At 39.6% G+C, this 12,943-nt stretch overlaps 1 protein-coding gene across 3 annotated transcripts in view; it reads left to right on the top strand.

Annotated features, from left to right (window-relative positions):
- Positions 1 to 12,943, top strand: part of LOC149182627 (cationic amino acid transporter 3, mitochondrial-like) — a 240,575-nt gene that overhangs the window by 53,939 nt on the left and 173,693 nt on the right. The gene's annotated exons all lie outside the window — the stretch shown is intronic.

Here is a 12,943-nt window from a genome sequence, read left to right as displayed (position 1 = left end):
GCTTTTAGCTGAAACAACCAATGTTCCACGAAGTTTCTGGGACAGCCGACTGTGAGAGCAGAGAGATGTTCACGGGGACAAGTGGGAGCACCTCCAAGTTTTAGGGAAAGTCATTGGGGATGGGGGGACATTAGAATCTTAGATTACTTATCAAAGGGGTCCCTGTGTCTAAAGCTATACAAATAAAAATAATAACGATAAAATCCCAACAATAACAATTCATCCAATTCATCATTGTGCAATCCAATGGAAATGCTATAATCCTAAAATCCTGAAAACTGTTAAGTTTGCTGAATTCTGAATGCGATATGAAATTCGAGTTTCTCCATATGAAGTCCGATGGGGTTGGAAACACTATCAAACATCTTGAAACAGATAATGGTAATCTTAAAAATTTAAGGATAGAAAAGGTAAGATGAAGGAGAACGATAGAAAAGGTAAGATAAGGAAAATGCTGACTTGAAAAGGTAAGATAAAGGAGAATGTCAACTTCTACTTTAAGAGTTTAATATTACCATTAATTACCAAGGCCACAAACTCGTCAAATCTCTATCTCCTATCTTTGTTCTATCTTAAAGGGTTGTTGGACAAAAAATCAGGGGTCAGGGTGCCTATGTGTCCCTCATTTGGGGATGGTGTAAATTTTGAACCTTTATAGTAAAGCAATGCACACATAGATTCTTAATAAAACAGAAAGGTAAACAATAGCAATCACACACAATACTCGTAGATTTACTCCGGAAACCTTTAACTGGGAAAACCAACAAATGTTTAGAGCTACACCTCTAACTCTCATTGTATTAACTTCATGATTTACAATACAATATATAGGATCCCACAGCATCCAAAACCTTAATCCATTGACCTGGTTTAGATACCTTGATTGGAATTACATAAAACCATTGGCCGAACCAAAGAAGAGGTCTATTATCACAAATTCTTGCACCTTAGTGCAAAGCCTGCGTAGACAAGTGTAACATGAAAGTCTTACCATTTTCACCTTAGTAATCACTTTCCTCATTTTAAATAAGGATAAAATCCAACAAAAGGGAGGATTCCCTAGCAACTTCAAGGAATCCTATAGCAAGATGGGATCAAGTCTACGGCCTCCTATTTTAGTTACTCAAACAGACCACCACTAAATCAATTATTCAAACTGAAACAAGTTGGTTTAATCAAAGCAATTTTCAGATTTATGTGGCTGAAGTATCCAAGACATTTTTGATATTTGTCGAGTGAAGATAGGCCAAGAGGATACCCTAAACATTATAAATAAAAGAAAAAACTATGGTTGTGTAAAACTTGTGTGAAAGCTAACAATCTTTGGCAGTATATCAAGTTACAATAGTAGAAATAATTCAGCCCTTTGAACAAATAAGCATGCAATAAACTAGGGCTGAAAATGCAAGTTAAACTAGGTTTATAAACAATTAATTTATGAAATAATAATGGCACATAACATCCCTAACAATGCAAGGTGTCAAGCCCTAGAGGGCTGAAAATTCAATTAGCAATGCAATAAATGATGTTTAAATGTTAACTAAACCCTAAACATCTAGCTTAATTATTGCTGAAAATTGAAGTACAATTACAAATAAACCCTAATCTAACCCTAGAATAATAAAAGAAAAGTTAGATTTTGATTTCAGAGATTGACTTAAGGGATTTAAGACTAGTGCCCATTATTTTTTTGGGCTTATGGAGTCTAACCATGAACTTCCTTGAAAGAAAATGAAAAATGGATCTTGGATAAACCCTAGGGTAGTCTATTGCAAACCCTAAAGTTCCATAGAAAGATAACTAGAGTAGTCCACTAAAAACCCTAGAATATCTTCCTATGTCCTTCAACAACCCTTAAAATTTTTATCCCAAGGGATGGTTCTCCACTAGAATGCTTCACAGGGTTTACAAGATAAGGTCTATTTAAGAGAAATACAAGGAAAAATGTACTTTTACCACTTGTAAGCACATTAACACCTCATACATTCAATAAACATATCCACAATGATTTAGAAAGAACACTACTAGGCAAACCAATGCTCATCAATGAAACTCTAGTCAAGAATCATTGTTCAAAACTTGAAAAAGCATTCATAGATCATCTCTCCAATATAGCGCATAAATCATTCATCTATAGCAAATTATGTAAGAGAAGAAATAGACAAGTAGGAATGAATCTCCACCTTCAACAATGTTTCCAATGAAGGCTAGCACTCCCCTATTCATACAAGGGACACCAAGCACTTAGCTTTGTTTTGCTAATATCCACTAAAAGCCCCTATAATATTCAAATTCCATGATACAAGGTGGATAGGTCTTAAGCCAACCCCAAAAATAGCCTCAAAAATGAAAATACAATGCTAAAACATGAAAATGTTCTCCAAAAATACCACATGTGTGAATGTAGGGGGCTCATAAGGGTGACATCTCCAAAAGGGGTGTAAATGGTCCAAAAGTTGTGTCCCTCTCCAAAAAGTGCAATGTATCATCAAGGGGTTAGGCCTCCTCATAAAAAAGTCATGTCACATCATGAAAAGTGCCACCTCATCATTAAATGTGCTAAGTCAACTCAAACAAGTGCCTCGTCATATGGGTAACATTCGAGATCATCACCATGATGTCATCAAGAAGAAGGGCTCCATGACCTCTCCAAAGAGGTGTACAATCATCACCAAGTCCAACATCATCAATCCAAGGGCTAACATCATTAAGGGATACAACAAAGTCAAGGGGCTTCATGCCCTCTCCAAGTGACATGCCGAGCTCAAGTGTGCAATGTCCTAGCTCCAAGTTGCAACATCCATGGTCCAATGAGTGGAGTGTATCAAGTAAGGTGCAAAGTCATCTCATGGTCAAACACTCATCACTAAGGCCTCAACACCCATGATCAAGTGCCATCTAAAGGGCATGCAACATCATCCATGAAATGTGGGAGTGGATGATCAATGTTCTCCAAAGGACCATGTACATGTATGCATCATAATCAAGCAAGGCTCAGGGAATCAAGTGAGATCAACCAACATGCATACAAGAGTCAATGTGACATAAAACGTGAATCATACTAAATGCAAAAGCCAATAGGTATCTTGATTCTTGTTCAAACTTCTCCAAAGGACCATGTCCATGTATGCATCATCATCAAGCAAAGCTCAAGGAATTATGTGAGATCAACCAACATGTATATAAGAGTCAATGTGACATAAAAAGTGAATCATACTAATTGCAAAATCCATGTGGGTATCTTCTTCAAACTTCACACTAGTTCATGAACTTATGCAATTTTCCAAATTAAGGTATGGGAGGGCCATTAGCTACCCCTATTAGGTGCTCCCAAATGACCAGGAAAGGAAAAAATCCCCAGGGGGAGGAGCAGTTCTTGGCCGACCCTCCAATTGATGGGTATCTTCTTCAAACTTTAGACTAGTTCATGAACTTATGCAATTTACCAAATCTAGGTATGGGAGGGCCATCAACTACCCCTATTAAGTGCTCCCAAATGACAATGAAAGGAAAAAATCCCGAAGGGGAGGGACAATTCTTAGGCCGAACCTTCAATTGATAGTGTAAGTGGTAAGTGATATGGTTAAAAGGGTGCACTTCATTATTTGTGTTATAGTCTTATATGTGAGCTATGTAATACCATCATCCATGAGTGCCTTTATAGAGGGAGTGCTTCTTTCTTGAGTTACCCTTTCCTTGGCCTTCATTTTTCCACCCTTTACTAAGACTTTTACTTTGCCTTGATTGGCTTGTTTAGCAAGCTTTCATTAATTTCATTTAAACCCCCATTTTTAGTATGGGCAATTCATTGCTCATACAGGTTGGTATGTTTATTTTAAGTCCCTTTACTTTGATAGGTGTGATGTGCATGGGACAAGGGGTGATGGTCTCATATGAAGAGGTAGAAATCAATTTATATTGGCCTTTAACTTTATCACTCACCTCTTGCCTTTCTTTTGCATTTTGAAATTTTGCATTTTCTCTTCCTTCCTTTTTATCTTGCAGCATCAATCTTTGGGTATTTCCAAGCCCCTTCTTCTCATAGGATGAGAGACCATAAGGAACTAGCATGAGCCACTGACAACAACCAACTGAAGGAAAGGACAACATAGAGAGATAAATGGAAAGTGCTAAGTATGGAAGGATATGGACATGCTATTGCTATCTAGGCCTCCTATTCGTGCCCCTTGTGGATAGTGAAAAAAAATCCCTAGGGTGGTTACACATGAACACCATGGTGAAATAAGGCAACACACATAATTTTTGAGCATCATGACCTATTATCTGACTTCAACCCTTGATATTTACCTAAATGCTTAAAATTTTAAAATGTAAACACTCTGTACAAAAAAAATTGCTAATGTACCTCATGTGTATTCTACCACCATCATCAAATGAGAATGTTGGTAAGGTGTTTGGGTGTGATATAAAAGAGGCATTTGAGGAGCTATGGTATGTGGAGAATGCTAGTTATCATCTTTGGGACAACTATCTACAATATGGGTTGTCGCCGCAAGAGCTCATACGCCTTATGAGGGGGGCTCATAAGGCGAGGGCCGACCCTATGGCAACAATGAGGAGAGGTTTCCAGTGTAACCTCAACAATCTTCCTCATGCTATGTTTTAGAATTTCACCACAAGTGAGGCTTCCCTATATTCACCTACATGGGTAATCTAGTTATAAGGCTCAAGGTGATATGAGTAAACTAGGGAAATACACCTAAATTGGACAAGGCTCAATTCTCCTTTATAAAGGAGCAATGTATTCTAATCCTAGACTAGCTAAAGGCTTATACAAGCTAGGGCTTATTGATATGCAATGCTAAAAGAGGACCTTAAAAAATAGAAGTTAAGGAAAGGGTTGTGAAGCCTCAAATAGGCTTCAAGTTAAAGCTTGGCTAGGGATCGGGGTTTTTGAGGCACAAAATTGCTTTAGAAAAGATGAAATCAACCCTATTCAGGGAGGTTTTGCCACAATTAAAGCTATATTTTATATTTAAAAGGTTTATAGAAGCAGAACTTGAAATTTCATCAACAAACATCCACCCAAATTAGCCCTAGAAAATCCCTAGTGGCTTGCCTTAAAAATCCTAAGAGATATAAAAGAAAAGAAAATATTTTGATTTTGATGATTTTTTATCAACACAACCTTGCCTAGTGCCTAATCCTACTTGGGCAAATGGAGTTTTAGGGCAAATTTCAAAGGAAAATGAAAATTGATTGGAGTAAGGGGGAAAATATGCTTTCCTCTTGTAAAACCCTAATTATCTTTTTTGTGAGGGGAGAAATTAAATAGAAGATGTGCATTAGGAGTTGTTCTATGGTTTTCAACGAAGAGTATATTTAACATGCACAATTTTACCAAGATTTCCAACAAACAATATGCTTTTAGTCATGGAACATTTAGAAACCCTAGCATATGTTCATTCACATGCAAAAAATAGAAAGATCAACAATAAACTTATAAATGCATCCAAGAAAATCCTTCTTTCAATCCCAAAAAGATGTCTCCAACGCAATAATCAATCTCCAATAGCAAGATGCTCCATAAAATGACATCTTTACTAGTGAAAAGACAAGGCAATTCACATTCTAGAGAAGGAGAGCCGAATTCACATGTGTGATGATCATGAAAAGAGTGAGTGGAGGGATCCTCTATTTATATGGGTTCTATCCCTTCACTTTTACAAAAATATTAAGCCTACAAGCCGTAAAAAAAGTTTAACTTTGAGTGTTTAACAAGACATGGTGTTACAAGCCAATCCCATAGCTCAAAACAATAAAACTATGCTATAAATTCCCACATGTGTGGGTTGATGTCCTCCAAAAGCATGATGCCATCTCCTTTTTGAGCCATAAATGCTATGAAAGGAGTGGGATGGGCTAGTGATATGTCCCATCATCATAATCAACTCCAAGACTTGAGGGGAGACCTTAAGAAGTACCTCAAAGTGCCTTAATGTCCAAAAACCATTCTCTAGGTGCCTTGTAAAATATTGTAGCTCGGATAGGTGTTCTAGCCTTGAGAGGTGTCACTAAGGCTAGGAACACAAAGAAATGAATTATCTCCAAGCCCATGTAATTTTTCCTAAGTTTCACCTAGGGAAAATGTCTTAATTAAGTTAATTAATGATTTTTAAATATTTCCTAAGTTAAAACTTAGGAAAATTGGTTAATTAATTGGCATTAGTTGAGATAAGGTCGATTTGCCTCTAGAAGCTTCTTGAAAGTTTCTAAGATGATCTTAGCCATTGATTGGGACAAGATAACTTCTAATCTTGGTCGTTCATTTGTGAATGAGAGATTATAAAGGGAAATCAATGGGCAGCATTGGAGCACATTGAGTTGAGTATTGTTGGGTGAGTTTCAGTGTGACACCAGGAGGGTTTCAACAACAGTAATTGAGAAGGATTTTTTCAGGGTTTATTCTTCATTCGAGAGACTTCTAGCTTCTGAGTTTCAGAGGGAGGTTTTGCTGGCTGAATTATTTTCTATAGAGGGGGGTCGAGATTTTCTCCAGGATGTGAAGGGTCCATGCCATTTGCTAGAGGAGGTTGAATTCTTCTAGGTTGCATGTGTGGGCTGAGAGAGGGATGTGTACAAGAGCCGAGTTGATTCTTGAGGGCCGTATGGTTTGCAGAAGGAAGGCCGTGGGATTTTCCTAGCTGATTTGATCAATAAGAGTGATGATCGATTGGCCAATGTCAGACATGCAATTTCTCATTAGCAGATTTGCTAAAGATTTAATAATAAAACCCTCATCTTGAAAACTACTTTTCCCCATCTTGGGCTTTTTCTAGGGACATTTGTCCAAAAATATTTGTCATTTCTGTGATTGGTTTCTCATATGTTCTGTTGCATTTGAATTTGGTGAATGGCGTTGTTCATGTTTTGATTCATTACTTTCAAGTTTCAATTGAAAATTTAATTTTGTTGTGCATAAGTAATCGAAATAATTCACTCGGTTAATAACAACGTTTGGGTAGTGGAAATTTAACATGCCCTATGTCATCCTCTCAAGGGTTAGATGGGTGATATGGCACTATCTCTCTCCAGTGTTGGGGCTCCAACAGTGAGTACGAGTCCTTCCCTTGTCATCCTAAGGATGACCATCATTATTTGGACTCCAGATCAAACAATGCCCATCAGTGTTAAGGCCAACTTGGGGGCATCCTAGGTCCATTGGGTACAACATCAAGTGAATCCAACACCAAGCAAGAGGAGTTGAATGTTTCTGTTGAATTTTAGAACTATGGGCAGTCTTCATAATGTATATTTTCATCATTTATGTATTTATTATAAGCATGTCCTCCATGCTAGTTTCAGAAACAAATTTTAAAACATATTCTTCATGCTCAAAAGAAAATTATACTATTTTTATTTTTCAGAGAAAATTAGAAGGTTTGTTCTTCAAGACGTTCCAAAAAGGAAAATTTGAATTTGTATTATGTGTCATTGCTCCACAAGATGACCAAGTCGACCCCTCCTGTTCAAGTCGGCCAGGCCCCTTGGAGGCACCCATTCAACTCTCTTGGATGACTATATATAAGCATTTGTTCCTCCTTTATGAGACACACAACTCAACTCACACATAACACAAATACATCTGCTCCCAAACAAAGGAAAGAGGCTGAAGTCAAAGAGAAGTTGACTAAGTCAAAGGAGGAGAAAAAGAGGCTCGCACGTGTGGAAGGAATAGGCCGAGTTTTCTATGGTGACTTTTCTGTGATATGGCCAAACTTCCATGGAAAGAGAAGGCCCAATTTCGGCCTCCTATTGCAGGCCTAGTTTAGACCTTGACTGAGTTTGGTTTGGAGGAGTCTTGGAGGAGGGTTGACTTGGCATCTTGGTGGTTTGTTGGTCAGTTTGTCTATCATCTTGACGTGGATGTCTCTTTTGTTGACTTGATTCTATAAGGAAAGGATTGCTGGGTTTTTCCCTAAGCGGGTTTTCCTTGGGTAAACTTTGTGTTGACTCTTTTGCTTGCGATCTCTATTTTTTTTATTCTTGTATGGTTGAGTTTCAAAAGTATAATTGCTTGATGAAGAAGTTGTAAATGCTAAAAGAAGATATGTAATCATCACAAGTAATTTATCAGTTTTAGAAGTAATTGCTAGTTTGCATTGCACTTGGATTTTCAACATGGTATCATAGCTTTGGTGAAGAAAGAAAGTTGAAGATCACACCTTGCTGAATCTCTCTCTCTCTCTCAAAGAAGTAGTCTCTTATCTCTATGTCCAAGATTTCCGAGGAAATGGCTCCCAGTTGCAAGGAAACAAACATGAAAGAGCATCTAAATTCAAAGCATGGAAGAAGAAGATTGATATTGGCCTAGAAGAACATGAAGTTTTGCAATATGTCCAATGCAAAGTACCTCAACCAGATGAAGATGATGATGAAGAGAAAGCGAAGTTTAGGAAGGGTGGGTTCAAGGCTCAAATAATTCTATTTGAATCTCTCAAGGACCATTTAATCCCATTTGTTTCAGAATTGGCTACATCAAAGGAAGTCTACGATACTCTTGTTAATTTGTACTCAATTAACAACATTGGTAAAAAGATGTCTTTAAGGAATCAAATTCGTGATACAAAGATGTCAAAGGATGAACTTGTGGCCTCCTTCTTCATGAAAATAACACACATAAGAGATCAACTCCAAAGCATTGGTGAAGTCATTTCTGAATCTAAATAGATCACTATAGCAATCAACGGACTACCAGAATTGTGGGATGCGTTTGCATCAGGCATTTGTGCTAGAAAGGATACACCAAGTTTTGAAGAATTATGGACAACTTATACATAAGAAGCGTCTAGGCTTATAGCTAAAGGAAAGATCCAAAGACCTGATGAAGGAGAATCTCGAGCTTTTGCTACAAAATCTAGAAGGAATAATGGAAGTAAGAAGTTTGGCTCTCAAAATTGAAATCTAGGTAGAAGACCCAATCCACAAGGAAAGAGAGACATGTTTAAAGTCAAATGTTATGGATGTCACAAATTTGGACATTATAGAAATAATTGTTCTGAAGCATCAAACGATAAGAAGAGAAAGGGAAGACATCATGCATCTACAACAGAAGATGAGGAACATCCCAAGAAAGTCAAGGATGAAAGTCACAAAGATTTCTATTACTTCTCTGCTCTTACAGGTTCTGTTGAAGATGATGATATGTGGGTGATTGATAGTGGTGCATCAAGGCATATGATAGGAGAACTTGACCATCTCTCAAGTCTATCGAAAGAAAGTTCATCACACAAGGTAGAACTTGGAGACAAGAACAATTATCCCATTGAAGGAATTGGATCTACATCTATCAAGTTGGAGTTAGGAGAGAACGTTCATCTCAACAACATACTTTATGTACCAAGTTTGAGAAAGAATTTGGTTTCCATTTCATGTTTAGAAGATAAAGGTGATAGAGTAGCATTTATTGATGGCAAAGTAGTTGTGTGGCCTAAAGGCTCTAATATAGAAAATGCTAGAACCATTAGTATTCATGAAGGAAGGTTGTATAAACTCCTAAGTCAACCTCCTTAGGCCTTGACACACAAGGATATCAATCCATGTGAATTGTGGCATAGAAGGTATGCCCATCTTCATTACAAAGCTTTTCCTTCTTTGAGTCAAATGGTTTCAGGCATGCCCAAGTTGTAGGTAGATAATGAAGGGGTATGTAAAGGATGTGCTCTTGGAAAGAATGTCAAGAAATCATTCTCTAGCAGTGATAGTAGGTTCAAAGAAATTTTGGATCTAATCCATTCTGATGTGTGTGGTCCCATGTCTGTGAAATCTATTGGTGGCTCTTTATATTATGTGACCTTTATTGATAATTGCTCATGAAAGACATGGATCTATTTCATGAAGACTAAAGATGAAGTATTCAACAAGTTCTAGGAATTCAAGGTTGAGGTCGATAATCCATTAGGGAAGGAAGGAGGCATTAGAGCCTACCCCCCATAAAAACAATTTCATGAGCTTCTAACATGGATTGTGTTGGAAATACTGAGAGTGGGGTGAATCAATATTTCTCTTCAATTAGTTAATTTTTACTTTACAAAGCATTAATTAGCATTATCATCAGATCAAAACATAAATCAACACCATTCAAAAATGCATAGTATCAAAGATAGTAGACACTAGATTTTTAGGTGGAAACCCTTATGGGAGAAAAATCACAGTACTTCTTAATCTAAGTCTTTTCATGATTACATCAGTGGGAAGCTAAACTTCCAAGATTCTCTAGCTACCACTGGAAGGAGGCTCCAACCCCCTAATTTATTAGTTACAACTGAAAGGATTCTCCAACGCCCTAGTTTACCATCTCCAATTGGAAGGACGCTCCAATGCCATTGTTTGCCAGCTCCAACTGGAAGGACACACCAACGCTCTGGTTTTGTCAGCTCCAACTGAAAAGATGCTCGACACCTTGCCTAGGATTCAAGCTACCCTAGCACCACCTTGCCGCTTTGAAGTGTTCAATGTGAAAATTCCTAGTCCAAGGAACCCCTACTGCAACAAAACTAAATCTATTTCACCTACTTGATTTTTAAATTACATTCATCAAGTTATTCTTCTTCTGAATACTGAAGCAAATTACTTTTGCAACCTACACTAATTAAATATGTGATCTCATGAAACAGAAAATAGAACAAAGAACAAGATACATAGGACACACTTATTTTTGGACACAGTAGTCCCTGGAAAAACCCAATGCGGGAAAACCGGTGCAACAACTTTGAGGGTTTTATTATTATGCAGGAGAAATTTCTGAATACAAATCTAGGATGCTCATCTAGCAATCCTTTACAGTGAAAACACTAGCGGTATCCATTGTTGAGGTATCCGTGGTTGTGACTGAGTACTCAGGTGATAGTAGCACACCACAGGTTGATGAGGTGTCAGGAGACATCAGTTGATGAGGAACCGATAGGTACAAAGGCATCTAGATCTATGCCAGAGTTACCAGACGACAATCACCTGCAGCTGATTGGCGAGCATGTCTTGCGTGTTGGATTGTCTATGGAGGAGCAGTTGGAGGCTCATGTTGAGTCCATGATGGAGGAGGATGTGCAACCATCCTTTGGGCTAGCCATTGATGAGGGGCAACATAGAGACTGCACGTTGGGATTTTAGCATAGTTCGTTTCAGAGGCACATTAACGAGATCTACAACGTTATTAGCCCACCCTTATGCATTGGATTGAGGGAGGCAGCGTTGTCTAAACATACCCTAGGGGATGGTCAGGTTAGCAGGACTGAGTGACATGAGCTGAGTATGACACTGCATTAGCTTGGAGGGCTTGTTTCTTCCACAGGGGATTGTACATTCGATCCCTCCTTTGGGATTGGGTGGCGAGAGGTACTGAGCTGGTACCTGATGGAGCAGGCTAGGCGGTTGGATACATCCATGGCCACATTTCAGCAGAGGCCATGGATAACCATAGGGACTCGAGGGCCAGACTATTGTTGGGATCTAGGTGGCATTTCCCATCACATCATAGAGTTGCTAGGTGGTAGTAGTAGTTGCGTGATCGATCTGATGTTTGGGCCCACACACATTTTCAGATCCCCATCACAGCCCGGGACAACACTAGTGACAAGATGATTTGAAAAGGGAGCAAACCAATTTCTTGAGTTGTCTTGGCATATTGATTGTGCATGGAGTCATAGGGTGATTAGCCTACTATGGCAGGAGCTGGTAGGAGGAGGTGGCATCAGTAGACCACCGGACAGGGCATTACATGGAGACGGTGCTCTCTCATTGGTATATTGGACACTGGAGCTATTGAGAATAAGCACAATAGTGTCATTCCCATTGGCATGTGAGGAGTTAGACTTCTCAGGTCTTTTAGGGTAGATGGGGAGATGTAGCCCACATCATGGAGGGATTACTAGCAGATTGGTGGATGCGTTGGCACATGCAGGATGGCATATGATACAGGGTGGTACGACAGTAGGCAGTGGTACCCAGGGGTGCACAAGGATATGCCGCAGAGTCCAGTCTTATGCAGAGGGATACGGCCTGATGCATACATACCCAATTTTAGAACCTAGCATCCAGTGTGGTATAGAGGTGTGCAGTGATGAGCAGTGGCCTGCAGAGGAGCATGGAGATGCATGGTTGTTTGAAACTTTGATGTAGCATGTTGGTTTGCATTGAGCGAATCACCTCCCATCAAGCATGTGGGGAGAGCTAGATACAGTGACACAGGCAGGATACGAGACGGTACCAGATGGTATAGCAGTAGCACGGGGTATCCAGTGGTGTACAGGGATAGGCTGTAGGGTACAGTGCCAGGTCGAGGACTAAAGGGATAGTCGATGGGATGCAGGGGCATATGGTGTTGCACAATGAGGTCTTGGAGGGTTGCCTCCAAGGAGACTTATGGATGGAGACACCAGGCATACTTTTGGGTGTACTTCACTCAAGATCGACGAAGATTCAAACGACTTGGTTGTTGTCCTTTGACACTATGGGCGCGAGCAGCTGGGGATAGGGAGCTCACCCGAGATATTGGGATGACACTCAACGCACTAGGGGAGAGACTTCTCAATGGTGGCATTGGGTTAGTGCACGAGTTGACAACCACAGGTTGGGGGATGAGTTGATCATCTGCAGGGGTGGCATATCGTTCATCAGTGAGCCTACGCCTGGGGAGCAGGTCACGAGGGAGACATGTGTCACTCTTTCCACAAGGCATGTCAGGACCATGCATGAGCAGAGGATACCATGTACGATTGAGGCAGCTTTCTAGTATGTGTCCGACCTCCAGACATTGTATTGGCACATTATCGAGAGGGCGGATGGCAGACCCAGGGGAGATGGTTGGCAGGGACAGGAGGGGTCCACATACCCTGAGTTGATTACGAGTATCAGATACCCATCTTTTGGTTGCATTCAGGGGGTAGCTCTTTGGCACATGTGGCTCCTAGCGATCATCGGTACT

Source organism: Pinus tabuliformis, chromosome 3_2, assembly GCF_031772625.1.
Source record: "Pinus tabuliformis cultivar Carrire ecotype Pingquan chromosome 3_2, CPIR1, whole genome shotgun sequence".
Taxonomy (NCBI): domain Eukaryota; kingdom Viridiplantae; phylum Streptophyta; class Pinopsida; order Pinales; family Pinaceae; genus Pinus; species Pinus tabuliformis.
The sequence above is the reverse complement of the archived record's forward strand: the minus strand, read 5'-3'. Positions and strand labels throughout refer to the sequence as shown.